Genomic DNA, 26,273 nt, shown 5'->3' on the forward strand with positions numbered 1-26,273 from the left:
AGTGTGAATTTCCTCACCTCACAGCGAAAAGGGCCTACAAGGTTTTGTTTTGCAGGGCATAAGATTCTATTTTGCAATAAGGGACTGTCTTTTACACAATAACTTTGCACTTTGATTCCAAATTCAGCACTTGAACAAGACTCTAGTAGGTCTCTTTGTAGACGTGGAGAAAACTTAAGGATTTGGCAGAGATACGGATTAAAACAATTTTTATTTTTTACAATGCATTTGTTATGAAAAATTCACAGAACTCTTTAGTTTTATAAAATCTATCCCTTTTGAAAAGAAAAGAGAACATCCCTCCCACAGGTTGGGAGTTACAGGGTCTCTCCTAGGAGATTCTTAGTTTACTTATGGGATGGTTGTTTGTTTACTCGTGCAGGCATTCAGATAATCATAAAAACCAAGAGGCACACCCGCTTGAGTGCATAGTTTCTCTTCCAGAATATCTATGGGAGAGGCACTAAGGACAATGTTTAAAGGAAAATATTTTAGATAATTGCCCACAGTCATCTTATTTTTATTCCTGACAAATAGCAAACAAGTTTTTTTCTACTGTACTAATTTTTAATTTGTGAATATTTATGAAAGGGTTTACTTGAAGTGTTCCTTCATATTAACTTTTTTGGTTAAAAAAATTTAAATATGTATTATTAACAATATTTGAGTTCTCAAATGTTAAATACTTAACCATGATAAGAAGTTTGAGAGTAAAAAGTAATAGATCAAGCTAATCGTGTTGCCTTCCTCAAAATATCGATTGCAGATAACGTCTCTTTTTGCATGTCTTTGGCTTTGTTTATACAATGTAGAAGGTTTAACTGTAGTGTTGCCACATCTGTAAGTTTTTCTTTGTTTCATGGGCTTTGTAAATACATAAATGAGTGCCTTCACTTTTTTTTTCTGGCTCTATAATTTTTTACATCTGTGCCTCTTACCTGCCTGGAATTTGTTTTTGTGTCTGACAGTGGTAGGCTTGTGACTTCATTTTTGTTACATGACTATTTACTTTCCTAATATAGTGTGTCAAATAGTTTGTTGTTTTTCCTTTAAATGGTAGGTTTGTTGTCACCTTGATATCTATGCATTTGTTTCTTGTGTCCCGTATCCTGTTCATTATTTGTGTGATGATATCACACCATTTTAGTTACTGTAGCTTTACAGCATGTTTAGTTTTGTCAGGATAGTTTTCCCTTCTTTTTTAAAAACATAGTCATTCTGAAGATTTTTCTATTCCAATTAAACTTTAGAATCAGCTTTAAGTTCTATAGAATATCCTGTTGCTGTGTTGGTTGGGTCACACTGATTTTTTTAAACTGGGAGAGAGATAATTGCTGTCTTAACAATATTGAGTTATTTCATCTGGGAAACGGTAGTTATCTCCATTATTGTATCTTCTTTTACTGTCCTTCAATAAAATTTAAGATAAGATTGATGTGTTATATTTATAGGTAAGTTTATTTCTAGGTTTTTTCCCCCCCGTTTCCTTCCCTCCCTTTCTCCCCTTCTTGATAATGATTGGAATTTTTTAAAATGGCATTTTCTAAATGGTTACTGTATCTGGCCATCTATAATTGACCATATTCTAGGCAGACAGGCATTTCATTAGCAAAAAATATGAAGATATCCTGCTTCCTTCCTAGTATTTTTATCTTAATTCATTTCTCTGCATTAGTTAGAGGGTGAAGTAAAATATTGAGTAGAAATAGCATGCATCCTTGTCATCTTTGTCATTTTAATGGGACATTACTTGTAATTTACCATTTGTTGGCTCATTTCCACGTATTTCTGATTTAGTTATCTTTAGAGGAAAGTATTTATAAGAAAATATCAAATTGACTATAATTGGAGGAAATGTTTAAGTCATTGATGTTTCCCAAAGGACAGGGCAGTGATGTGGGATATGCCGTACACATGAAATGTTTCTTATGCATTGAGGTGCTCCTTCTTGATTCTCCTGTAAGGAATTCACAGCATATAGGAGGCTGCTGAAGCCTCTGAGGACTTTCTGGTCCTCAGGACCTCTGCAGCAATCCTAGGAACATGCTTTGGGCCAGGCTGACTTACATGAGCCTGATGATTAGATTTTTTGGAGAGCATAGGTTCAGTAGAGGGGGTCTAGCCAGAGGGGGCATAGACACAGGTTGGGTGAAATCTTGGGATATAATAGTCATATTCTCCTTAAGCAGATGGAGCTGAAGCAGGAGGGAAGGGGACTGGGCACAACCTTTGAAGGAATGACATAGCCCAAGTGAAGAAGTGAAGTCGCTTAGTTGTGTCTGACTCTTTGCGACCCCACTGACTGTAGCCTATCAGGCTCCTCCGTCCATGAGATTTTCCAGGGAAGAGTGCTGGAGTGGATTGCCATTTCCTTCTCCAGGGGATCTTCCCGACCCAGGAATCAAACCTAGGTCTCCCGCATTGCAGGCAGACGCTTTACCATCTGAGCCACCAGGGAAGCCATGACATAGTCCAAGGACACAACTTAAACTGATTAGACTCAAGTGGGTCCAAGGTGGCCGACGAGTTACCTTCGACTAGACCTTGATCCTTAATATATGATCATCGTAGCACAGCAGCAAGCTAAACAACACAACCAGAGGTGCCATGACAGCTCCAAGGCTGACCATCAAAGACCAAAAAGTGGGTGATGGCCCAATTCCTGGAAATCTTTCCACCCGTTTCCCCAAATAGTTGAAATAATCCTCCCACACTTTAGCCTATGAAATTACCCAGCCCATAAAAACTAACCACACCACATTTCGAGGCTGTACTCTCCCTCTGTGAAGGACCACACTCTTGTCTGTGGAGTGTGTTTCTCTCTAAATAAATCCACTTCTTACCTATCACTTAGTCTTTCACTGAATTCTTTCTGCCACGAGATGTCAAGAACCTGAGTTTCACTAGGTTCTAAAACCAGGCGTGTGACTTGAGCTGGAAGACTGTGGGTTTTGGCTAGGTTTGAGTCCCAGAGACTGGGGTTCGAGTCCCAGGCAGGGTTTTGGCTGGGTTTGCGTCCCAACACGTGAAGTCAAGTCTCAGACTAAGGTAAACGGTTTCAGAGCCACATTATCAGTGTGCCCCAAGAATAAACTGGAAGGGTTGAAATTCAGAAAATCCTTACTGAAGGTTAGATTCAGAGGGACTTTGGAGGTTGCGCAGGAGCAGAGTGAGTTTAGACTTAAGAAGAAGATGTGTAAGAGGCAGATAGTGACATACAAGGTGTCTAGTGTGTTAGCTTAGGACTCTGGCCCTTCCCTGAGATGAGGGGTAAGTTTCTGGGTTGTCAGAGGTAGACTGGCAGAGTTAAAATTAAAACCACAGGCTCAGTTAAAATAAAAAATCTCAGTCCTTACCTTGTACACAATCACCTTTTTTTTGCAAGTATATTCAGCTGCCTGGGTACACTTCCACTAGGTGAGTTTACAATTACCACGTGTGCCTGAAAGACATCAGCCCCAATATGTTACAGGAAGTGTTTTCCAGCTATGGTGGCCCATGAGCAGCCTACAGAAAATGAGCTCCAGGTCTTGTGCCCCCATTCAACCACAGAAGCTCTGCTTTTATGAATCTACTTTGCTTATTGGCTTCTGAGTAAAGTTACATTTAAAGAAAACACTTGGCTGCTTTAAAAAAAAAAAAACACAAAACTTGAAAGCCATCATTGTCATTCATTTTACTCATTTAAATCATGTTTTGACGGTAATACTGATCTTGCCTATGTAACTACAATATTTTATATTGCAACTCAGTTGTACTTCTTAATGAAAATTCCCTTGAATTCAGGATTTAGAAGTGATTTCCTCATCTATTTTATGAGGAGTTGGTGTGTGCGCTTTACAGAAGCAGAAGATATTAAGAAGAGATGGCAAGAATACACAGAAGAACTGTACAAAAAAGATCTTCACGACCCAGATAATCACGATGGTGTGATCACTGACCTAGAGCCAGACATCCTGGAATGTGAAGTCAAGTGGGCCTTAGAAAGCATCACTACAAACAAAGCTAGTGGAGGTGATAGAATTCCAGTTGAGCTATTCCAAATCCTGAAAGATGATGCTGTGAAAGTGCTGCACTCAATATGCCAGCAAATTTGGAAAACTCATCAGTGGCCACAGGACTGGAAAAGGTCAGTTTTCATTCCAATCCCAAAGAAGGGCAATGCCAAAGAATGCTCAAACTACCGCACAATTGCACTCATCTCACACGCTAGTAAAGTCATGCTCAAAATTCTCCAAGCCAGGCTTCAGCAATATGTGAACCGTGAACTTCCTGATGTTCAAGCTGGTTTTAGAAAAGGCAGAGGAACCAGAGATCAAATTGCCAACATCCGCTGGATCATGGAAAAAGCAAGAGAGTTCCAGAAAAATATCTATTTCTGCTTTCTTGACTATGCCAAAGCCTTTGACTGTGTGGATCACAATAAACTGTGGAAAATTCTGAAAGAGATGGGAATACCAGACCACCTAATCTGCCTCTTGAGAAATTTGTATGCAAGTCAGGAAGCAACAGTTAGAACTGGACATGGAACAACAGACTGGTTCCAAATAGGAAAAGGAGTACGTCAAGGCTGTATATTGTCACCCTGTTTATTTAACTTATATGCAGAGTACATCATGAGAAATGCTGGACTGGAAGAAGCACAAGCTGGAATCAAGATTGCTGGGAGAAATATCAATAACCTCAGATATGCAGATGACACCACCCTTATGGCAGAAAGCGAAGAGGAACTCAAAAGCCTCTTGATGAAAGTGAAAGTGGAGAGTGAAAAAGTTGGCTTAAAGCTCAACATTCAGAAAATGAAGATCATGGCATCCGGTCCCATCACTTCATGGCATATAGATGGGGAAACAGTGGAAACAGTGTCAGACTTTATTTTTCTGGGCTCCAAAATCACTACAGATGGTGACTGCAGCCATGAAATTAAAAGACACTTACTCCTTGGAAGGAAAGTTATGACCAACCTAGATAGCATATTCAAAAGCAGAGACATTACTTTGCCAACAAAGGTTCGTCTAGTCAAGGCTATGGTTTTCCTGTGGTCATGTATGGATGTGAGAGTTGCACTGTGAAGAAGGCTGAGCGCCGAAGAATTGATGCTTTTGAAGTGTGGTGTTGGAGAAGACTCTTGAGAGTCCCTTGGACTGCAAGGAGATCCAACCAGTCCATTCTGAAGGAGATCAGCCCTGGGATTTCTTTGGAAGGAATGATGCTAAAGCTGAAACTCCAGTACTTTGGCCACCTCATGTGAAGAGTTGACTCATTGGAAAAGACTCTGATGCTGAGAGGGATTGGGGGTAAGAGGAGAAGGGGACGACAGAGGATGAGATGGCTGGATGGCATCACTGACTTGATGGACGTGAGTCTCAGTGAACTCTGGGAGTTGGTGATGGACAGGGAGGCCTGGCGTGCTGTGATTCATAGGGTCGCAAAGAGTCGGACACGACTGAGCGACTGATCTGATCTGATCTGATCTGGTGTGTGCGCTTAGTGTGAGCAGTTAGTGTGTGCATGCTTGTGATTGGGTCAGCTGTGTACAAGTCATATTTCCTGATAAATGATAAGCTGCTTAAGGATGTGCTATGGCATCTTTGTTTGTTTTCTATCTCCACTCTCATCCTCATCCCTGAATACCTCTGACAAGTTCAGGATGTAGTTCCTGATTCCACTTGGACTGCTATGAATGAACATCCCCTTGCCCTTCTGCTCATGATGTGAACCAGAAGCCAGGTTGGGAGGAGTTTAGAGGCAGGATTCCCCAGCAGCCTGACCTGCCTCTTGCTTTTCAGCCTGTAGGCCAGTTGTTAACCAGAGAGCACTAAGTAGCCTACCCCGGGGGATTGCTATATTTCACTAGGATCACCAAAAATCAGGGCAGGAGAGCTCGCCAGCAGAACCTCTCCCCCTTTTGTGGGCTACAGTCTAAGCGACTGAGGCCAGCGGATGTGGCTGCAGCCCAAAGGAATTAGAATGAAGTCCTGTTCACAGAGGGATTATCAACTTTGTCCTCCATGTTCAGATATACCCTTCCTGTTCTTCCTGGGCAAGGTGGAGTCCTTTCTCTCCTAAGGAGTGCTCTCTGGCAAATCTGACCCAGAGTGAGCTGTGCTGCCCATTTCTGAGCCAGACTTTGTGTATTATCTCACTAGCATTTTCTTGCAGCTATGCTGCCACATTCTGCAGTTTTTCCAGTAAGAGATTTTGTCTTAGCTCTGAAATAGCACTGTACACACATTGGGCAAATATTTCAGGCAAGGGCCTTTGGTTGTGGGAGAAACCCGTTCACATCAGTTTGGTCAGCGGGGAAGGTTTCCATGTGTCGTCTTGGACTTCACAGGATGGGAAGAATAGGATGTCCAGGGCTCAGGGGAGTTGGGCTGAGACACTCAAGGTGCTCTTCTGGGCTCCCTCATCTCTGAGCCTAGCTTGAGGTGTCCTTGATCCTCTTTTCATGCACTTGAACTTGCAAGGTCCAGTCCTGGCTTTTCTGACTTCTAACCTTCCAACCTCCCTGCTAGGGTTCCATCAGAATGACTGGGGGATAGTCTAGGCCAAAATTGGCTTGTTAGAGCCAGATCACCTAAATGTTACGTCCCTGACCTGATGATGGATTAGCTGCCTTAGGTTCAGACCTCCACCCCTGCCCCAGAAGGCTTTGTTGGAAGGGCAGGAGGTTAGGTAGGCCTATGGTACTTGAGGTTGGACAGACCACAGGATAGGCCTTCCTACGTTGCTTGAGTACTTACTAACTAATGAAATGATTTATTCTTTTTGCCAATTCTAATATTTGCTGCTTTGAAATGAAATTTACCTATAAATTCTGTCTTTCCTTGTAAGAAATGTCAATCATTCTGGAATCTATCTTCCTACTGGCCCTTGACCCTGCCCTGCTCTTCAGCCTGCCCTAGGGGTTGGATCCCAGCTGAACTGCATAAGGAAGGCTGTCAGATAGCATTACAGTGCAGCTCTGCCATTCCTGCCAGGAGGAAGACTTTGCAGACTTTGCAAAGATGTGATGCACAGATAGGGCTTGGTCTCCTTCATCCCCTCTCACTAGCTGAATGCAGAGCTGTACCAGGCCTCCAGGTCAGGAGGCAATGAGAGGCTCTGCGTACAGCCCGGGAGTGTCCCTTGGGCTCGCATGGTTCTAAATCGAGAATAAAACTGATTTGCCTTTCCAGTTGCACAAAATGTCCCTGCTTCTCCCACCTTCCTCTCTTTTTTTTTTTTCCACCTTCCTCTCTTGAGTAGTGAATGAAAAAGAAATCATCATTCTAAAACGACTGAGAAGAAAAGAATGCGCTTGCCTGATTCACAGAAGTGGGTTTCTGCCTGTGCTGTGCATTGCGGCTCCATCAGACCCCTGTGCTACTTTGGAGTGGCGGGAATAACAGGGCTTACACCTAATCAAGGAACAAAAATTCCAAACAAAAGCCCGGGTGGGGTTTCCTGAGCAGGAGCGAGATATTGTAGTAAATGGGAAGCCAAGCTGGGCCGTCCAATCTCTGGTCTGATTGCACAAATTACAGCAGGGCCCTGTTTTCAAAGGAATGTGACCCGCCCCACCGGGCCCCTCCTGAGCGGGTGTGTCTGTGTTTCCTTAAGCCCTCTCCTGAACAGCTAATGCGTTCACCAGAGGAGCCAGAGAGAGCATTGTGCGGAGTCATTCAGAGGCCCTCCTTAGGGTCTCTGCCAGGGGACCATTTTCCAGGTGAGTTTACCTTACGTCACAGTCCTCCAGGGAGTCCTGTGGCTGAATGCCCCACCCTCTCCTGCAGAAAGTGCACACAGGCTTCTGATATTCCAGGGACAACTGCCTCCATCTCCAAGCACCAGTGAGCCAAACACTTTGTATGGGGTGGAGGAAAATGTTTATATAAAAAAGTCTCTTTTCTTGCAAAAGGGTGCCATTCTCTGTGCTCAGGTCCAGTGGCCTGCTGCTGTCCTCAGTCTGCAGATCAGCTGCCTCATGTTCTAGAATATTCCCAACCCTCTGGCTTGTGGTTTTCCTATTGGGCCAGGTTCCTATCCCCTCTCAGGAACTTCCTGTTTGCAGTATCCCACCACCCCTTCCCCCTTTCTTCTCCTCTCTTCTCAATCTGCAGATTTAAACATCCTCTCCCTTGAGAAGCCTCCCCCTACTCCTCCTTCTTGTGCTGACCCCCCAGTCCCCACCCCTCTGTTAGATGCTGAGGACAGTGTTTTATGAATCTTCAGTTTGGTGATTCCTGCTGCATCCTAGTGGTTTGGATGCATTTGGTCTCCTAATGATATGTTCTAATTTTATTTTTCTCTAGAGCCAATTTAAGCCCCATATTACATAAATATGTTTCTGTGATACCCTTGACAACTTCTGATCTTAAAATAGTGTTTTTATTGAAACCACTTTGGTTTGTTTTTACCCATCTGTCTTATCTCTTGTAACTTACATGTACCAGGAGTGTGGTAACTATGCAGCAAGAGGTTGCTGAGACAGTTGCCTGAGTCCCAATGTCTGGGTTGCAGGACTTTTTTTTTTTTTAACTTTTTTGTATTGGGGTATAGCTGATTAATAATGTTATGATGGTTTCAGGTGGACAACAGATGGACTTAGCCATCCATATACATGGATCCATTCCCCCCAAACTCCTATCCAGGCTGGCACATAACAATGAGCAGGGTTCCTTGTGTTACACAGTAGGTCCTTGTTGGTAATCCAGCTTAAATATAGCAGTGTGTACACATCGATCCCAAACTCCCTAACTATCCCTTCTTCTCATCCTTCCCGTACCTGGCAACCGTAAGTTCTTTCTCTTAGTCTGTGAGTCTCTTTCTGTTTTGTAAGTTCATTTATATCATGTCTTTTTAGATTCTGGATATAAGAAATATTATATGATATTTCTCTTTCTCTGTCTTAGTTCTCAGGATGACAGTCTCTGGGTCCATCCCTGTGGGAGTGGTCAGTTGCTCAGTTGTGTCTGATTCTTTGTGACCCCACAGACTGTAGCCCACCAAGCTTCTCTGTCCATGAGATTTTCCAGGCAAGAACCCTGGAGTGGGTTGCCATTTCCTCCTCCAGGGGATCTTCCTGACCCAGGTATCAAACCTGCATCTCCTGCCCTGACAGGTGGATTCTGTACTGCTGAGCTACCTGAGACTCCCTCTAAGTCCATCCATGTCGCTGCAAATGGCATCATTTCTTTCTTTTTTAATGGCTGACTGATCCTCCATTGTATGTATGTGCCACATCTTTATTCATTCTTCTGTCGATGGACATTTAGGTTGCTTCCGTGTCTTGGCTATTGTGAATAGTGCTGGTATGAACATTGAGGTGCGTGTATCCTATATGTACCCCATCTTTATCCATTCTTCTGTTGATGAACATTTAGGTTGCTTCTGTATCTTGGCTATCATGAGTAGTGCTACCATGAACATTGAGGTGTGTGTATCCTTTGGAGCAGTCCTCATTTTTAACTTGTGGTTTGTGATGGTCACTGCAGAATAGTGAGGGTGAAATGCAGTCACGGAGATGGTGGTGCCCAGCTCTCTGACCGCTCCTCCCTCTGTCTGCCCCTGGGCTGGCCTTCCTGAAATGTCCCTTCTGAAACATCATGGCTTTCTGCCCCCTCTTGCACATGATACCCAATTGCCGTGGCCCTGGTCGTTTTCCAGAGCCAGCTCCACCTAGCTCCCATGGGAAGCTCCTTATGAAGAGGTTCCTTCTGGTTCCCCTACCAGTCTACCCCCAGAACACTCTGGATGAACCCCACAGCCCTGCCGCTGTGTACCTCATTATGTCCTAGTCCTTTGTGTTTGGGTCTTTCCTCCCCCGGATTGGGAGGACAGCTCTATAGCAGAGGCCTGGCATGACCTCTCCTAGGTTCCTATCACCTAACCAAGTGCCATGCAGGCAATTCCTACTTCTTGAGCCAATAAATTAGTTCGTAGGGAACATTAAAAAAAAAAACAAAAAACAATATACACATCTTCAGTGATGGTGTTAGAATTTTTTAAATGATTGCACACACCCTAATACTGTCAGAGGTTGAAGCTGTAAACAGGTCCTGTCCTATTTCACCGGTGAGGAAGGGAGTCTGAGGGCCTCAGAACTGTAGCCACTTGACTTGTAGGAAGCATGATGGTGACGGAGACCTGCGTCTTAAGAGGTTTGCTTGGTGGGCTTTTCCCCACTAGGGGAAAGTCCTGTAGACTCAGTGGAAGTCACATTCTAGTAGGAATCAGGCAGCCCAGCTTTCTGGCTTTATTGTGGGGTTGAGAGTCTGGTCTCACAGTAAAAGCAAAGATGATTGGATTGGCTATTTCCCATGATGGCAAACTACTCCCACCCACCCACTTTAATCTCTGAAGATTTCAGACCTAGATGAGAAACTTCTGTGACCACTTCAGGTTTTGCCTAGGTTGGCCCCATCCTGGATTATATGCCTTATAGATTTTCTTACAAATCACACTTGGATGTTGTTCTTCCTGAGCATGTTAATTTCTCAAACTATATAAGATGCTGCATTTTTCCCACTGACACATATGTGCTCAGAATTGCTTATAAATATCCCCTCGTCACCTGTGCAGTTAGCCTTATACAGCAGAGGTGCATGTCTGACCTGCTAATTGGTGTGTGTCTGCTTACTAGAGCTTCAGCAGCAACCCCAGACAGGCTGCTAATAAGTGTTAAAACACTGCCGGTATGCATGCTGGGTGAGGTCCCTGCTAACACTCAGGGCACAAACTTCCCCTTGACTTGCCATGGTGAAGAAAGTTCATAAATATCATTTTGAGAAGTGTTCATAATATTCTTTTGGTGCAGTAAAAATTTTCATTAGTTTGGAATAGCAAGAAGTCACCTAACTTAGAATTCTAAGGAAAATTTGAAAGCATTAAAGTATCTTCACAATAAATTGCTTTAGGCTGACAGATGACATGCCTGAAAGAGCTTTTTGAAATATGATCGGCCCCAAATTTAAGACCTTATTGCTCAGTAGAGAATTTCAGGGGAATCTGTGCCCAGGGGTATGTGAGCAACAATTAACATACCACTTATTAATGAAGTGCTTCTGGATTGCTGGAGGGGCACTTTCTGGCAACAGTTGCACCTTTAAATTCCTTACATAGCTGTATATTAATCCCGAATGAACTTGGACCTCTTTTGATTACCCTTGCTATGCTAGTTTTTGTTGTTCAGTTACTAAATTGTGTCCGACTCCTTATAACGCCGTGGGCTGTAGCATGCCAGGCTCCCCTGTTCTTCACCATCTCTCAGAGCTTGCTCACATTCATGTCCATTGAGTTGGTGATGTCATCCAACCATCTCATCCTCTGTAGCTCCCTTCTCCTTTTGCCTTCCATCCTTCTCAGCATCACAGTCTTTTCCAATGAGTCGATTCTTTGCATCAAGTGCCGAAGTATTTGGAGCCTCAGCTTTAGCATCAGTTCTTCCAGTGAATATTCACGGTTGATTTCTTTTAGGATTAACTGGTTTGAGCTCCTTGCAGTCCAAGGGACTCTCAAGAGTCTTCTCCAGTACCATGATTTGAAAGCATCAATTCTGTGCTCAGCCTTCTTTATGCAGAGTAATAAACATGTGCCCTCTTGGAACCTGCATCCCAGTGGGAGACAGGAAGACCACACCAAAAAAAAAAAAAAGGATTATTGTAAGAGGGAGAACACTTTGACCAGATCTCTAAGCATCTTAATAGACAGAAAAAGGCCCTTCTTTTGTTGGGGGAGTTAGTTTCTCCTTAAGAAACTGGGGGAATGTCTTTGCATTTAAAAAGTTACAGTGTAAGTGGCTGACATTAGGTTTCAATTGCTGAGGCATCTGTTTCAGAGACATCCATCTCAGCATCTCAGATGAATCTATTACTGGTTGCATAACAGTTACCAGCTAAACAATCAGACAAAAACTAGGCTGCTCCTTCCACTAAGGTCCCCTTTTAGAGAGTCCTGGGTAACCTAGGTAACTGACTGCTTGAGTGACCCCATTTTTCTCTTCCTGCACACTAGTTCCTCCTATGTGTTAAATTCACCAATATAGAGTGAACTCTTCAAGTACTAGTCACCTTTCCCCTCCACTCCTTTAAAGACAGAACCCACATCTGTACTTCCTCTCTCTCATCTTAGGCATGCCCCTTTATCTTTCAGGACCTGTGACTAATAAACCTTGTATTTTCAGTTTCCCTGAAAAAAAAAAAGGACACACCAGGGTGTGGAGCTCTGAGGTGGAGGGTGTAAGGGTGCTTCTAGGAATATTAAGTAACGAGATGTGCCAGGAAGGTGGGGTGCACAGGGTCGGGGTGGAAGGGGCTATAGAAGCTGAGGGCCGAAGGTAGCACTCACTTGTGGAGGGTCCTCTGTGCCCTTCTGAACAGCTGCGGCAGCAGTGGGGAGCTCTGGGAGCCTTATCTTTTGTCTTACCTAGGAAGTTCATTTTTCCTCTGCTCTTAACATTGTCATTATAGAAAATGTGTGGTAAAATTAAAAAGTAAAAGAAAAACACGTAGAGCCCCACCACTCAGGAAACACTTGTATTTTGACTGACTGCCTCTCAGATTTCTCTTCCATGGGGTGGGTTGGTTGTGGTCATGCCATAAGTACATTTAGCTTTCTGGTTTTTCTATTTATTAGACAGTAAGCATTTTCTCAAAATCTCATAAACAACGTTTTTTTTCCTAGCTAGGTAATTAATATCCAATCAAGAGAATCAAACCCTGTTAATAACTTAGCCCCTTCTTTTGGAACATAGGGTTGTTTTCAAATTCTTGTTAGGGTGAAGAAGGAAGGTTTATTTCATATATGTCTTCATATATGAAAGCATTTCTGCATGTAAGATTATTCCATGATGATAGATTGCCATCACTGTGATTGCTGGCTCAAGGGACCAGGTATTTCAAAGGTGTCTGAAGTGCACTGTCAGAATGCTTGGTCAAAAGAAAGCACTGACTGAAAAGGTAGTGAAGCTTTGTATGTCCTTGAGATTCCTGGAACTTTGGCAGAGGGTGGATTTGAGCACAGAGAGGCTGGAGTCAGAGCAGTTAGGCCATGTGGGCTCCCGGAGGGCAGTGGCATTGCCTACAGAGTGACGGGACCTTGCTTGAGTGTGAGGTGCCTGCCTTTATGGGGATCATTAACTTTAGCCAGAGCCAATGTCATTTTGTAGGTGAAGATGACACATTGAGTTAGGACCTCGGGAATTCCCTCTTCTCTGGTCCCCTATGGTTCTTACGACAGAACCGTTTGTTTACACTTCCCTATTCTTGTCTGGATTTTCTCTGAACCCCTGATACCTGGCATGAGCGTTTTTATGTACCTATTATTGTTGAACACCATTAGGTACTGGGGTCAAGGGAAGGGGCCTGGGCCATGGCTGAGGTTCAGGCTGGGAAGAACGGGACCTTGCCATAGTGGGGCTTAGGCAGGGGGCCCTGGCAGGGAGCACGCTGGAATGGGGTGGGGTGGGGGCTTAGTACCAGCCTCTTGGATGCAAGGGAGGCAGATCAGAGTGGCCCAAGGCTGAAGACATGCGCTCTGGAGTCTGCTGCAACTCACAGTTCTGGCTTCTCCCTCAGCTAACCCACAGTATGGGGGCAAACTGCTCAAATCCCCTCAGCTTCAGTGTTCTCAGGAGGTGTACCAATAGGGCCAATGTCTTTTCAGATGCAACACTAAATGAAAATTTTCAGGCTTCTTAAGTGGCTCAGGGGTAAAGAATCTGCCTGCAATGCAAGAGACTCGAGTTTGATCCCTGGGTTGGGAAGATCGCTTGGAAAAGGAAATGGCAACCCACTGTAGTATTCTTGCCTGGGAAATCCCATAGACAGAGGGCCTGTTGAGTTACAGTCCATAGGGTCGCAAAGAGTCAGATACAACTTAGCAACTAAACAGCAGCAACATATGCAAGAGGTACCAATTTAAAGAAAAGGCAGAAAATGATGCAATCAAAACTCAAAATAAGTAGTAACCTGGGTGGTATGGCCAGTGGGAAGTTCTCAGGAAGTGTCAGGAAAGGTGGTTGATGATGAACAACCCTTCATCTGAGGACCCTCAAGGTGGTGGGTGTTTTTTACACCCCCACCCCCGCCCCCCGCCCCCCGCCCAAGTCCCTTTGGGGGGGGTTGTTTCTTGTCAGTGGTGCTCTGCCCATGACAGATGGAATCACTTTCTTGACTTTCTGCAGAGCTCATCCTTTGGAAAACATCCTTGGCCTGGGCTTTCAGGGCTGAAGGCATATCCTCAGCCCTGCCTACCTGAACTTTTCACAAGTTTCAGGCAGAAGCTTCTGGAATATGCCCAGGTGTACCCTGACCTGGCCACTCTGAGATGCTAAGGCTGGCCAGGCCCAGTGCTGGGCCATGGAGTAGCTTCCCAGGACCATGTTAACCAATTACTGCAAGTTGAGTGGCTTATGTATGAAGGAAATATATTTTTTTCTCTGCCCTTCTGAGTTCTCAGCTGAGACCTCCTATAATAAAAGATTGACAGGAGAAAAACAGAAGTTTATTGACATGTATGCCTCATGTGTAATGGGAGATACACGTGGGGTATAATAAGTAACTCTAAGAGGTAGAGGTAGAATTCTGGCTTAAATACCACTTTATGGAGTTCTCTAGGGAAGAATACTGGAGTGGGTTGCCATTTTCTCCTCCAGTGAACCACATTTTGTCAGAACTCTTCACTAGGGCCTGTCCATCTTGGGTGGCCCTGCATGGCATGACTCATAGCTTCATTGAGTTACACAAGCCTCTTTGCCACAACAAGGCTGTGATCCATGAATGGGATCACTGACTCAATGGTCATGAATTTGAGCAAACGCTGGGAGATAGTGAAGAATGGAGGAGCCTGGCGTGCTATAATCCATGGGGTAGCAGAGAATCGGACACAACTTAGTGACTAAACAACATCATCTTAATAGGGAAGGGGGCTGGGGATCTGTTTAATACATGTACTTAATAGGGAAAGAAGCAGGGAGGGTGTATTTCCTCTCCTGGGTGCTGAAACTCCAGGGGTAGGGATTTACAGTCCAGTTGCTTTTGGAGGTTTATCTTGAGGCAAATAAGGGCAGATCACAGAAAGCATCTCCCTGCATTTGCTGTTTCTCCCTTGCCTACAGCTGAAAATAATCATTATACCAAAGCGGCATATTTTGCCACCTTTCATTCACTACATCAGAAATGTATTCTTTAATAGTTTTGGAGGCCCGAAGTAAAAATCAAGGTGTTGGCCGAGCCATGCTCCTTGGAAGGCTCTGGGGGAGAATCATTCCTGACCTCTTCTCATTTCTTGTGGCCCTGGGCATTCCTTGCCTTGTGGCTACCGCACTCCACACATAGACATCTGTCTTCTGTGTCTTCCGTTCTGGCTCCTATAAGGACACTTCTTATTGGATTTAGGACTTCCCTGTGTAGTCCAAGGGTCATCTCAACTCAGTATTGTCAGTATCTATCCGAATGTGTATCTGTAATCTTTTTCCAAATCAGGCCACATTCACAGGTTCCCACAATTAAGTCATGGACTTATCCTTTGAGAGGTCAGTATTCAACCCTTTCATGCAGAGGTTGGGTGTGAGTTCTCTTGAAACGACCAAGGGTCTGCTCTGTACCCTAAGGTTATGCACTCTTGGGGCAGGGACCTCTCGTCTGACTTTCTGGGTCTAGTGCCTGAGCTCCTTCCCAGAAGTGGGGAGATTGAGAAAGAATCCATCAGAGCCCACGTTAGTCCAGGCATGGGAGATTGAGAAAGAACCCATCAGCAGGCATGGGTGCTCGCTGTTGCCAGGATGTCAGAATTGCCATCTCGGGCATACCTTCTGCCCAGACGTTCTTGAATTGGATAGCAGTTGGAATTCATGTGTGGCATTGGTATAGTCTTTAGTCCAAAATCTCTTGGCGTCTCATGTTAGCAGGTGAACTTGGTTGGTAGTGATTGTAGCCACAGTTTAATTTTTTTAATATTTATTTATGTATGTATTTATTTATGACTGTGTCGGGCCATAGTTGCGGTGTGCAAGCGCTCATCGAGGTGTGCGGGCTTGTCTCTAGTTGTGGTGCTTGGGCTTCGTTGCCCTGCAGCACGTGGGATTTTCCCCAACCAGGGATTGAACCTGCGTCCCTTGCATTGGGAGGTGGATTCTTAACCACTGGACCACCAGGGCAGTTACCACAGTTTAATTTTTGTGCTAAAGGGGCATGAATGGCTGTGAAAAATGAAGCTCTGTGGCCCGTGAGAGAAAATCTGCGATTGTGCCCTTCAGGTGCAGCTGAATTTCAGTTACCAGAAGTATCTATTATATAAACAGGTCACTTATGCAAATGTAAATAATAAAAATCAAACAAGGAGAGAATCTTTGACTAGTCACCATGGAGGTCAGTGTGGGTTGTATTTCTGGGTTTACAATCAAGATACATATATCGTTTCAACTGGCTATAAAACTGCAGTTGATGGAGCGGTAATTAGGTGTGAGTTCTCCTTTCTGTCTCCTTCAGGTCAAAGTGCCGTTAAATTATTTGATAATTGTAGTCCCTCTCCCTTCCCTCTCTGTGTAGTTTTCCTAATTTCACTGCCATTCTTTTTCTGCTTCTCGAAGGTCTCCTGTGCTGTTGAGAATGTTATCAGGGTTGCCCTGTTGATAGGAACTTATTTCCCAATGGTTTCAAAGGGGTTGCATCCCAAAGCTGAGGTGGTTTTTAGAGACGGCTCATCTGTTAACCATATTATCTCTTCACCACCCATGAGCAAGGATGTCAGACTATTCCTCGGCTCTATTCCAAGTGTGTCAGCAGCCAATTGCTTTCCAGTTCACCAAGGGCAGAGTAATCTTGAGTAAACATGGCCGTTGGAAAAGAGCAAATATTGGTCTTGGCAGTTGTAGTCTCTCGAGTGTCTGGTCCCTCTCGTGTTAGTGGACAAAAGAAGAAGAGCTACAGCAGAGGGCATGGCATCAAATACCGCATCTGGTTGAAGAACAGTGGTAGAAATATGTAGATACAGAACTTGCAGAAGGCAGTCGCATTCTCCTGCCCTCCCTCCTCTCTGAACAAGTCTGAATCTTCCTTTCACTTTTCATTTTCCTTGTTTAAGCCTGGTCTTCTTAACTTGAGCCCATTGATATTTAGGCCAGATAATTCTTTGTCGTGTGGAGTAGTCCTATACAGGGGAGCATGTTGAGCAGTGGTGTCCTTGGCCTCCACCCATCAAACGCTGGTAGCACCTCTCCCTAGTTAGTTGTGGCAGCTAAAAGTGTCCAATCCAAACAATGCCAAGTGTCCCATTACCTGGGGAAGGGGGACAAAATCACCCGAGGCAGAGAAACACCAGCTTAAGCCGATCCTTTGCAAAGTGATAGCACAAAAGGAGGCTTTCCAGGTGACGCTAGTGGTTAAGAATCTGCTTGCCAATGCAGAAGACACAAGGGACGCAGGTCCAGCCCCTGGATAGGGCCCTGAATTTGATGATGGAAAGGATAAAGGTATGTGTGCGCTGGGTACGGAGGAGTGGTGGTTCAATTCCTCAGCCTTGACCCCTGTTTCTTGCGAGTCCTTTCAGCCTAGTCGTGCTCAATCTGGTCATGATGTGGGTCTCACACAAGTGAGGCCAGTAGGTCGTTGATCAAATCGACGTTATTGACTGTTAGCTTTTAGAGCAGGCTTATTCCCTGACTTGTTGCCATTCCTCTGGTGGCTTTAAGACGGGGATGCCAGTCACATCGAGGATGCCTGACATTTGGCATCTTTCCATTGCTTGATTCCTCACCTGGGCAGCAAAGCATGACAGGAGTCTATTGCCTATCAACGCCTGTGTATCAGTCAAACTTACTTCGTGTCATCGGAGGGGAAGGTGCCGAACTTGGATGTCAAGGTGACACATTGTTTGGGCAGATGTATTTCCTGGATCTTCTCAAGCGTGACTGCCTGTACGTACAGCTGGCTAGTAGTGCTTCCTTAGAAAACTTACAGAAAAGACTGCATCCTTATGAAACTGTTGATCTGCCTCTAAAGCCAGAGGCATTTCTATCATTTAAACATACTTTCAGAATTTTGAGTGTGTTGCAGTATTGTTATCAAAGGAACACAGTTAGGTTACAAACAACGTACTGTACCTTCATGTAGTGCCTCTCATTTATTTGTTTTTGTTTTTTAATCGGAATTGGAAACATCTACAGAAGCAGAAAGCACAGTAGGAGCTCCACTGTACCCATCCCCCCCTTCAGTGATTATTAATTCCAATCTGTTTTGTTTCATCAAGATCTCCTTCTCCACTCACTTGATTAGTTTAAATACTCCACATTGCATTTCATCTATATATATTTCAGTATGTAACTCTAAAAGATTGAAGCTTTTTTTTTTCTAAACATAATTATCTTCTCTAAAAATAAATGAATCAATGTTAAACCTAAAAGTGCCTTTGTACTAAATATCTGTTGCCTTTGGTTGATATGTTTCCTCGGTCCCTTTTGCTCTGCTCTGGGCTCTTCTTCTGGAGAAGGCAATGGCAACCCACTCCAGTACTCTTGCCTGGAAAATCCCATGGATAGAGGAGACTGGAGCAGTCTCCATGGGGTCTGCTAAGAGTCAGACACGACTGAAGTGACTTAGCAGCAGCAGCAGGGCTCTTCTTCATCTAATCATGATATTCAAGGGCAGAACAGATTGGAAACCATCTTTCATTCTCTTTGTTTCCAGTGTATGGATACATGAAGGTGTTAGGCCTAGTGCCTGGCCTGGCAGAAACATAGTAGGTACCTGCTTGTCTTCAAAGTCTGTGAGTTCTTCCTTTCAGGTTCTCTGGCTTGACATGGGGCACAGTCATTTTCTCAAGGAAGATACTCAGCTGGCAGGTACCTTAAATTGCTCTGTAGCTTCTCCTCAGCACACATGTGCTCTTGGGTGGGCCTGTAAGCCTCCCGTCTCCTCCCCTACACTTAAATGAAGCCTTTCAATCTACTCACTGCCATTTTTTTTTTTTTTAATTTTTATTTATTTATTGGGCTGCACTGGGTCTTTGTGGCTTTGCTTGGGCTTTCAAGCAAAAGTTGCAGCGAGCAGCAGCCACTCTCTAGTTGTGGTGTGCGGGCTTAGTGCAGTAGCTTCTCTTGTTGCAGAGCACAGGCTCTAGAGTACGGGCTCAGTAGTTGTGGCAGATGGGCTTAGTTGCTCCGTGGCATGCAGGATCTTCCCAGACCAGGGATCGAACCTCTGTCCCCTGCATTAGCAGGCGGATTCTCAACTACAGGACTACCATGGAAGTCCTCTGCCAAACGTTTCTATGCCAGAATGTGTGGTGCAGCCAGAGATCTGGAAGTCCCTGAGAGTGGAGTACCTAGTGACCGAGCAGTTTCTGTGAGTGACAAAACTGAGCCTGGAATGCTGCTTGCTGACACTTTGATTCCAGGTTCTTTCATAGCCCCTGCCTTTCCTTAGTCACTGTTGCCCTGGCAGGACATTCCTAGGGGTCTGGAGGAGGGGTCGACTCCCTGCTACCACCACCCAGTTGCGCTTCCTGCAAGTCCATCATCTCTTGCTACCATGCCCCTCCTTGCCCAGTGGCTCCTTCCCTACCATGTGCAGTCCCTGGGGCTCAATGCCAGGCATCCCCCGGGAGCTGATCCCCCACACATGGGCCTTCCCACCTTCCCAGGCTCCTGCATGGTTGGCAGCTCCAGCCCCCACTGCAGGTGTGCCCTTTAACAACCCAGCTGACCCATGACTGGCTGTCTGTCAAGGCCTTTCCTTCCAGTTTCCATAACCACATCCCAAGGCAGGTGTTGGTTTACCAGATAATATAGCAGCTCTCTTGAGAGTTTCTTTGCACCCTGGTGACACCATGAATCTCCGTTCTTTGACCTCACTGAAACCTCCCTATGGAAACTCCTCCTTTCCTCCCACTCGATTAGAATCCCCTGCTCACACTTCCTCCTTGACTGGGGACCTGAGCTTGGATCCCCATGCCCTTGCCCTGGGGCTTGGAGAATGCAGGCTCCCTCTGGGGACTCCGCTTGAGGCTGGCGCCTGCACACACTGAAATCCACAGCCACTTCTCAGCTTCTTCCCACAGGGGTGTCCTTTTAGGAGCCCCTGGTCCATGCACTCAGGTTCCTCCGGGAAGCATGCAGACCTCACCTTGCTTGAGTCCCCTTACTCCAGCTCCTCCTTGGCATTCACTTTTTTTTTTTTAATTTAATTTTTTAACTTTACAATATTGTATTGGTTTTGCCATATATCAAAATGAATCCACCACAGGTATACATGTGTTCCCCAGCAAGGTGAAATGGCACTCACTTTTCATAGAGAACACCCCTCCTATCCCACATAGAGCACGGAGCTCCCTGAGGTGCCCCCTGGCCCACTTCCCTCCTCTCCCGGCCAGTGTCCAGTGTGAAGAAAGAGCTCTGGGGCAGAAGCAGCTTCCTTTGCCCCCTCCCCCATAATTCCCTTTCTCCAGGAGTCCCCCTCCTCCTCTGGGCTGTGGCTTCTTTCCTTCCGTCTACAAATTCAAATCCCTGAGTTTTTTAGCATCAGAACCCCATATCCCCATAATCCTGAGGGATATCCGTTATTAACCCTTTTTGCAGATGAGGATACTGAGGTTTAGAGGGGAAGTAATTGGCTGGGCATGAACAGCTGGTGACTACTGGCCATGGGGCGGGTGTGTGGATGCTGACTCCTTGCTCAGCCCTTGACCTTGGGTCACAGACATGGGGAGGACTCAGCCTTCTTAGTAGCCTCTCTGTGGGATGACCCAGTGCTTAGAAATGGAGTCTGAGACTGATTGTAATTGAAGTGACAGTCAGTGCGAGTCATTTGATGCTTAAGCTGCTTAACTCTCTGCTCCTTGATATTTTGGGTACCATCTGTCTTGTCTCACTTGTGAATTCTTTAGAGGCTGCCTCTTCAGTTTTCTGTCCCTCAGAACCTTTTGCATGTGGTTGATGCTTACTAATGAGCTCCTTACTCACCTAAAAATTTTTGGCTTTTAACTTCAACCTAGAAGGCTTTTTGAAAACACCATTACTTGATTTCCGTGCATGTTTAATGAACACTTGACATTTTTGTTCAGTTGAGTTGTAATCATTCCACATATGAACTTTAGTTTGTTTATAATTTAATAGTCAATCAGGACCCATCACTTGCATATCATATCACAAAGTGATTTTTAATCCATGGCATTTTATTTTATTTTTAAAATATATAAATATTTTTAAAGTGCAAACTAAGCTTTAAAATGTATAAAGGTATAATTTATAAGCTATAAAATGTGACTCTTTGCTGAGTCTCAAAAATTTAAATAACAGGCTGTGAACTGAAACGGCTCAGAGTGAGAGACAAGAAAAAATACTACAAATGCATATAGACTAACAAAACAACATTTAGACTAACAAAAGCAATGATACTACTCTAAACGCTTCCAGATAGAAATAGCAGATCTTTTACAAAGAAAGAAGCTTGCCATCAGACTTTTCTGTTTGCAAAAACACAGTTGAAAAATAAATTTTTAAATGCTAAAAGAACTTTTAACTTACAATTTTCCTATCTAGCACAATATCATTTAAATGTTAAAGTGAAAAACAATACAAGGGCAAAATAAAAATAAGTTCAGGTATATGCCCTCAAAATCGTACCACTGAAAGCCAGCATTGAAAATATTTTTGCAGTAGGTATTCAAGTAAAAGAGAAATAATCCCAGAGATGTTGCAGGATAGGTAGAAATTAGGGCTTATCAGTACCTTAGTAAAGTGACTGTTGTTTTAAAACTAAGATCGAAGAACAGGAAAAAAGAACCTCAACATTGTGATAGGATTGGAGAATAATTGGGAAAATAGAAGGCTGAGCACCGAATAATTGATGCTTTTGAATTGTGGTGCTGGAGAAGACTCTTTAGAGTTCCTTGGACAACAAGGAGATTAAACCAGTCAATCTGAAAGGAAATCAACCCTGAACACTTACTGAAGGACTGATGCTGAAGCTGAAGCTCCAATACTTTGACCACCTGATGCGTAGAGCCGACTCACTGCAAAAGACGCTGATGCTGGGAAAGATTGAAGGTAGAAGGAGAAGAGGGTGACAGAGGATGAGAAGGTTGAATGGCATCACTGATTCAATGGACATGGACTTGGGCAACCTCCAGGAGATGGTGAGGGAGTCCTGGCATACTGCAGTCCATGGGATCGCAAAGAGCTGGACTCTGCACTTTCATTGACTGGGTTTGATTCCTGGTTGGGGAACTAAGATTCTGTAAGCTGCATGGTATAGCCAAAAAAAAAAAAAAAAAAAAAAGAAAGAAGAAGAAGAAGCTATAATTGAAGAAAAATGGCACTGTATTGTAGAGGTAAAAATATTACAGAGTTGTTGCAGGAAGAAGGATCCCTTCTGGGGCCTGAAACTGGGCTCTTGTCTAACACTCAGAAATGAATTGTCCGAGGAGACACATGTGCTGATAAAGCATGAGATTTTATTGGGAAAGGGCACCCGGGTGGAAAGCAGTAGGATAAGGGAACCCAGGAGAACAACTTTGCCATGTGGCTCACAGTCTCTGGTTTTATGGTGATGGGATTAGTTTCCAGGTTGTCCTTAGCCAATCATTCTGACTCAGAGTCCTTCCTGGTGGTGCATGCTTTGTTCAGCCAAGATGGACGCCAGAGAGGAGGATTCTGGGAGGTGGTTGACATGTGGTGTCTCCTTTTGATCTTTCCTGAACTCTTCCAGTTGGTGGTGGCTATTAGTTCCGTGTCCCTTACCAGGACCTCCAGTCCTAAGACAACTCATGCAAATGGTTACTATGGTGCCTGGCCAGAGTGGGCGGTTTCAGTCAATGTGCTTCCCCTAACAGTGTTATAGACCCTAATCCTAGCTGTGTCTTGGACATAGTTCTGCCTTACTCACCCTCTTGTAAGTGGTGGTTTTTCCTTCCCAAAAATGTAGTTTCTGCTCCCTTTCCCCTTCATTACCTTATGCCTCCCAAGTCCTACACATGAAGAATGAGATGATTAGAAAATGAAGGATTCTGGTGGGTTGGTTTAGATTAGTGTTTCTGAAAGGAACCATCATAATTTAATTTATAATTTGTTTTGGGCTGACCGACTTTTGTGTGTCAATAAAAAAATACAATAAAGATGAAATATTTAAAACAGACATAAACTATAAGCACTTTTATTTTTATTACATTCAACCAACATAAATACTTTGTCAGATTACTATAAAACTTTCCAAATGTTTACTCTCGATTTCTGTACTTGCGTTATTGCAGACCAGTCACAAGCTAGTTGTGGGCAGACCACCCTGTGGAGAGTGCTGGGCTAGACAGTGGAGGTTTTACTTTGTTCATCAATTTCCATGGAGTCCAGTTTTTTTGTTAAACTTTTTTGAAATTGCTCCAACTTATTCTGATTTCTGCTGATAACAAAGAAACACAGCTAGGAAGAGCTGTAAAGTCTACTGACCTTCAGAGGTCAGGTAGAATGTTTGACTTTAAAAAAAAAATCACTGTTCAACCCTATGTTTAATCAGATGTTCATTATTTCATCCGTTGAAAACCAGTAGAAGGCAGATAAGTGGCTTTCCTCCTTCACATTTATGGAGTGTACCTAGCTCTCCTTTGTCTTATAGTAGAAATGTGGGTTTGAGTATTTTCTCAGCTGCATACAGTGAAATTCTAATACTCAAGGTCATAACAGCCAGAAGAAATGTTATATTCTGATTGCGAGATAAAAAATAAGGATTGGGAATTGCTTTTTAAATAGCACAGCCTTTAAATGTTTTGACTTGAAGTCTGATGGGGTCTATCTGGTGATTACGTGGTATTTTATGCTCAAGGTAGCTGTGATTGTCTTACTGGAACACTTAAATTAAATATTTAAATGTTAATGGGAATTGGCAAGAAGAACCATTAGGGGAAGTATACAAAATAATTTGAAGGAGAAGTCCAAGTAAATTAATTCTAGCTTTAGGCTTGTATTCAAATAACACCAGTTATGGTGGGTTAACATGAAACCTATTTTTGCTGTTGTGAAAAGGAATTAGAATCTAGAGAAGCACTGTACTAGAAATATTGTACAATGCATGTAATTGTAAATTCTCCAGTAGCCACATTGAAAAAGCTGAAATTAATTTTAATGTTTTATTTCATCAAGTACATATGAAGTGTTAACATTTCAAAATGTAATATGGAATTTACTTGTTTATTTTTAAAAGCATCTTTGCTATAGATTTTTTTTAATGCTATCCATAAGTAACCCACATTATTCTTGAATATTTATTTATTTATTTGGCTGTGGTGGGTCTTAGTTATGACATGTAGGCTCTTATTTGTGGCATGCAAGATCTAGTTCCCTGACCAGGGATTTAAGTTGGGCCCCTTCCACTGGGAACACGGAGTCTTAGCCACTGAACCACCAGGGAAGTCCCAGTACAGAATGTATTAACCAGGTATTTTATATTCTATTTTACTAAGTCTTCAAAATTGGTAGACTTTATACACATTGCACGTCTTGATTTGGATTAGCCGCCAGTCAAGGGCTCATTAGCCATGAATGACTAGTAGTCACGTTACTGGGTAGTGTAGATTGAGAACCGAAGTCCACAGTGAGGGAGATAATTTGCACAATTATGTGAGTAGTTTTATATTTGAATTAGGATTTGGTCCAGAAGAATTTCAAGGGAATTCATAGTTACCTTAGAGGGGATAGTAGGGGGATCTGGGGAGTCACCCCTCCTCCCAAAAGGCATCTGGCTATTTGTATCAGTGATTTTTAGCAGGTCATTTCTGTGGACTAGCTGCTTAGTCTCACCTAGGGGCAGGGAGGGAACTCAAGAATTGCTTTTGCTTATTCCATAAGGGCAGAGACCAGAGGAAAGAGTCAAGCAGGACACTGCTTTATTGTTTCTGTTTTTTATTTGAGAGATTTAATATATATATATATATATATATGGAAATTTTTTTTTAATGCAAGGTTATTATGTAGGAAACTTGTTCCTAGAAGAGACTTTGCCATTTAAATACTGTATACTTGCTAATTCTGTTTTTGGCAAAGAGTAGGTAGAGACTAGGTTACTCTGGGTAGTGAAGTTGGTGCTGGGAATGACAAAGAAACATAGAAAAGGGAAAGTTCTAGCTGTGCCCAAGCAGGGGAACTGTGAGCATCAGAGCCCTCCTGTTCTGATTTCCTCCTTGGTAGCAGAGGCCTACAGGGAGGGGCCGTGTGACTGTCCTGCCCACAGTCGCCCAGATAGCTCCTGTGCTGCTGGGAATCAGAACTCAGGCCTGCTGGGTCTGTCTTGAGTCATCTGTGTCTTGCAGTATGCAGCAGGGACAGAGAAGACGAGATGGCAATAATGTTAATGGATAAGCATAGAATTTTTCTTTTTTCTAAGTGAAAGTGGCTTTTTGTGCATTTTTCAGATTTAAAAATTGTAGTTTTAGAAAATAGTTATATTGAAGTGGGATAATAGCTGGTATTGCTTCAAAATAATCTCCAGTGAGGGAGATTTGCACAAGGAAATAAGAGGGAGTCTGGACAAAATGAAAGTGACTATGAGTTGATAATTGTTGGAGCTGAGTGAAAAAAGTACTTTTGTTGTTATTCAGTTGCTAATTCGTGTCTGACTCTTTGCAACTCCATGAACTTCCCTGTCCTTCAGTACCTCCTGGTGTTTGCTCAGACTCATGTCTGTTGAGTCAGGGATGCCATCCAACCATCTCATCCTCTGTCGCTCCCTTCTCTTCTTGCCTCAATCTTTCACAGCATCAAGGTCTTTTCCATTGAGTTGGCTCTTGGCATCAGGTGACCAAAGTATTGGAGCTTCAGCATTAGTCCTTCCAATGAATATTCAGCATTGATTTCCTTCAGGATTGAGAGTTTGGTCCGCTTTCTGTTGAAGAGACTCTCAAGTCTTCTCCAGCACCACAGGTCAAAAGCGTCAGTTCTTTAGCTGGCGCTCAGCCTTTTTTACGTATGGTCTGACTCTTATTACATCTATACATGACTAGTGATGATTACTTAGGGATTCATTATTCTCTTTATTAGCTATTTGAAATTGTTAATAGAAAGCTTTAGGTATTTAAATGGTACATGAAGTTGTAAAAAAAAAAAAAAATGCTCTGAAATCCATTATCCAACAGTAACTGCCATTAGCTTGAAAAGCATCTATTGAACATTCCTTTATGTGAAGATGTCTTGAAGAAATACAGGAAAGATGTGAGTCTTGATGTTGCTCTTACAGACATTTTATTCCAGTTCCAGAGCCCAGAGATAACACTTTCAGAGAAAAAAGTCAGTGTTGGTTACAGGTATT

At 43.5% G+C, this 26,273-nt stretch overlaps 1 protein-coding gene across 13 annotated transcripts in view; it reads left to right on the plus strand.

Moving 5' to 3' along the window:
• The window catches only part of TLN2 (talin 2), a 497,178-nt gene that overhangs the window by 174,742 nt on the left and 296,163 nt on the right, over positions 1-26,273 (plus strand). Inside the window, exon 1 of one of the 13 annotated variants that reach the window (XM_070378014.1) lies at positions 7,639-7,711. The exons of the other annotated variants lie outside the window; for them this stretch is intronic. The gene's annotated coding sequence lies outside the window, so the exon portion shown is untranslated. Of the gene's footprint in view, positions 1-7,638; positions 7,712-26,273 lie in introns of those variants that run through there. 13 annotated transcript variants of the gene reach the window in all.

The sequence above is a fragment of the Bos mutus genome, chromosome 10 (genome assembly GCF_027580195.1).
Source record: "Bos mutus isolate GX-2022 chromosome 10, NWIPB_WYAK_1.1, whole genome shotgun sequence".
In the NCBI taxonomy this organism is placed as follows: Eukaryota; Metazoa; Chordata; class Mammalia; order Artiodactyla; family Bovidae; genus Bos; species Bos mutus.